The 3,885-nt window shown below is 49.4% G+C and overlaps 1 pseudogene; it reads left to right on the top strand.

Moving 5' to 3' along the window:
* Positions 1 to 1,891: 1,891 nt before the first annotated feature.
* On the top strand, positions 1,892 to 3,549 carry LOC103012366 (inositol-3-phosphate synthase 1-like; annotated as a pseudogene).
* The last annotated feature ends 336 nt before the right edge of the window (positions 3,550 to 3,885 follow it).

Raw genomic sequence — 3,885 nt, 5'->3', positions numbered from 1 at the left:
GCACCAAGGCACCAGAGGTGGTGTCAGAGGACACGGCCCAGACGGCAGCACCACGCCAGCACCTGTAAGTGGGTCCCAGCGGGAGCACAGGTCGTGCTTGCCGTTTGTGACTGCCAGCACCAAGGTCGTGCTGCACTTTGTGCCCCAGAGTAAACTGCATACGGAGGGCTTCCGGAGCCTGAAGGAGGGTGAGGCAATGGAGTTCACCGTTGAGAAGTCCCCTTAGGGACTGGAATCTCTCAGTGTCACCAGTGTCACACTATGGAACACCTGAATTATGTTACTATCTAACACACCTCTCTCCAGGGACTGGCTACACTCTTCAATCCTGTCTCCATAGGACAAGGAAGATAACTCAGGCTTTCCTCTAGCACAGCTGATCATAATGTGTTTACCAGCAATAGTATATAAAAGTTTCTTTCAACTTCACAAAATATCTATTAATAATGGGTAAAATTTTAGGACTACTGTCAAATTGAGGAAACCCTTTAAATTGTGTGACATTGCGGGTAATTTCAAAGCATTCTGTGCACTAATTGTAAATATTCCTTGAACTGATGACAAATCAATCATGAATCACTGATGTCCTCATGTAGCGGCATATCATTCGTTTTATGTTATCTTTGTTGGAGGAAGTATCGCGTGTCAAGAATTTAAATCTTGGGGCTTCCCTGGTGGCGGAGTGGTTGAGAATCTGCCTGCCAATGCAGGGGACACGGGTTCGAGCCCTGGTCTGGGAAGATCCCACATGCCGCGGAGCAATTGGGCCCGTGAGCCACAACTACTGAGCCTGCGCGTCTGGAGCCTGTGCTCCGCAACAGGAGAGGCCGCGACAGTGAGGCCCGCGCATCGCGATGAAGAGTGGCCCCCGCTTGCCACAACTAGAGAAAGCCCTCGCACAGAAACAAAGACCCAACACAGCCATAAATAAATAAATAAATAAATAAATAAATAAATAAACTCCAATCTCTTAAAAAAAAAAGAATAAAGCTTTCCTTCGTTTTTAAAAAAAAAGAATTTAAATCTTTTATCAATGTGTTCATACGTCACGCCTCATCATTAATCAGATTATCAAACAGTTCATGAACCTATTCATTATGTCCATTTGCAAAGTATTTCTTCCTCTTAGTGAATTTAGAGGAGAGGAACCTTATATGATGAGAAAGCCTGCATAAGGCAATATCTGTGGGCCACCAAAATAACACTTTGAATAATTTTAATTACAAGTTCTGTATTTCTACAGTTTGGTGATTTTATTACCTATTTCAATACTCAATTACACTAGCAGCACTTAAGTTGTTTTAAATGTTTAAAAAATATAAACAAAGAATGCACCAACTTATGAGGTCATAAAATTAATATAACCTCTTGATGAATAACAAAATTTATCATGATATATTTTTAGCGCCATCTAGTGTTTAAAAGACTTCATAGAGTAAATAAATATGCAAACAATTTAGTTTTAAAACTTTTGTCAATATATATTCTTTGATTCTACATCCCAGTCATACCATCTAAGATTTTCCATTAAATATTGACAATAAAATAATTGATTGTAAGGTTATGTGGGCTTCTAGAAATTAAATTATTATGAAATAAAAGGAATTAAGTCATCCCTTCACTATTTTACAGGTGATGTCAGTCAGGACCTCAGCTACCATAAAACAAAGGGACTAGTTCTCATTGAAATGCCCAATCAGATAAATATTTTCAGAGTCTTCGGTCTATGAGGATATGTTTGATTCAAACCAAGTTGAATTTAAACTGTTATGTGATATCTTTTTAAATAAAAATTTATTTTATGACTCACTTTATAGCTCTATTAAAAGTTTTCTGAAGTTTTACTTAGCTGTCCGCCGCTGTCCCAGCTAACTCCGCGCCGCTCGTCGCGATGGAGGCCGCCACCAAGTTTGTGGTAGAGAGTCCAACACGGTCTACAGTCCGAGGCCAGCGAGGTGCAGTAAGCACCGGATGACGTGTATCAGCCGCGAAGCCGCCATCCTCAAGGTGCACCCCAGGTCCACGCTTCACCTTCCGGACCGCCCGGCAGGTGCCTGGGCTCGCGGTCGTGCTCCTGGGCTGGGGCGGGAACAACGGCTCCAGACTGACCGCTGCAGTGCTGGCGCACCGACTGCGCCTGTCCTGGCCCAGGCGCACCTGCCACAAGGAGGCCAACTACAGCGCCTCGCTGACGCAGGCGGCCCCGTTAACCTGGGCCTGGTCAACGAAGGCCAGGAGGTATTCGTGCCCTTCAGCTCGCTGCTGCCCATGGTGGCGCCCGACGACCTCGTATCCGACGGCTGGGCCATAATCGTCTCTGAACCTGGCGGAGGCGATGCAGTGCACACAGGAGCCACAGGAAAAACAGCGGCCGCACCTGGAAGCCCTGCTCCCACGGCCCTCCGTCTAGCTCCCAGAGTTCCTCGCGGCTAACTAACCAGAGCGCGCGGGCCGACTACGTCATCCTGGGCACGCGCGCACAGCAGCTGCAGCGGATCTGTACCGACTTCTGCAGCTTCCAGTCCGGCGCCGGGCTGGCTGAAGTCATCAGGCGGAAGACAGCGAATACCGAGCACTTCTCCGAAGTGATCCCGGGCCTCAGTGACACCGCTGAGAACCTGCTGCGCACCATCCAGCTGGGCCTGCAAGTGTCGCCCTCCACGCTCTTTGCGGTGGCCAGCGTCTTGGAGGGCTGCTCCTTCCTCGGTGGGTCCCCACTGACCACGCTGGTGCCTGGTGCCCTCGAGTTCAAGTGGCAGTGCAGCCTCTTTGTGGGTGGAGACGACTAAAGGTCGGGCCAGACCAGGGTCAAGTCCGTGCTCGTGGATTTGCTTATCTGCTCTGGCCACGAGACCACGTCCATCGTGAGGTACAACCACTTGGGCAACAATGACCGGCAGAACCTGTCGACCCCGCCACAGTTCCGCTCCAAGGAGGTGTCCAAGAGCAGCGTGGTGGACGATACAGGGCGCAGCAACCCAGCGCTCTACTAGCAGGTCGTGGAGCCCGGTCACTGTGTGGTCATCAAGTATGTGCCGTACATGGGCGACAGCAAGCGTGCCCTGCATGAGCACATCAGAGCCGATGCCGGGCGGTACCAACACGCTGGTGCCGCTCAACACGTGCGAGGACTCGCTCCTGGCCGCGCCCATCATGCTGGACCTGGCGCTGCTGACAGAACTGTGCCAGTGCGTGAGCTTCTGCACCGACGTCAACCCAGAGCCGCAGAGCTTCCACCCCGTGCTGTCGCTGCTCAACTTGGCTTCCTCTTCCAGGTGCCGCTTGTGCCGCCAGGCAGCCAGGTGGTCATCGTGTCCTTCTGACCCTGCAGCTGCATGGAAAATATCCTCATGGCCTGCATGGGACTCCGGCCGCAGAACCACAAGCTTCTGGAGCGCAAGATGGAGTGCCCTGGCCTCAAGCGAGTTGGGCTTGTGGCTGCCAGCTGTGCCTTGCAAGAAAGGACCAGTGCCCACTGCCCCCAGTGGCTATACTGGTGACGCCAACGGGCACTTGTAGGCTGAGTCACCCCAGATGCCCACCACCTAAGGCCATGGCCATACAGCTCCCCTGTAACTCCTGTCCCCATTGCTCCTCAGAACCCAACCCTTCCAGGCCCCCCAAAGATAATAAAGCTAGTACCCCTATCAAAAAAAAAAAAAGTTTTATGCAGCAAATCAGTAGATTTACGATCACCATCACCAAAACCAAACTAAGTTCTTTAATCAAAACAACACAGCTTTCTTGGTTTTACTATTTTTATCCTATAACAAACAATACTGGGTTAACAAAACAGAAGTTTATTTAAACTATGTTCTTGTTATGTGTGAAACATAAAACGAAAAAAAACAAAAAAATTCTGCCGTCACCATGAGAAAAAAGGGA

This window comes from Balaenoptera acutorostrata, chromosome 14 (genome assembly GCF_949987535.1).
Source record: "Balaenoptera acutorostrata chromosome 14, mBalAcu1.1, whole genome shotgun sequence".
Taxonomy (NCBI): domain Eukaryota; kingdom Metazoa; phylum Chordata; class Mammalia; order Artiodactyla; family Balaenopteridae; genus Balaenoptera; species Balaenoptera acutorostrata.
This window is presented reverse-complemented; position numbering and strand designations above follow the sequence as displayed.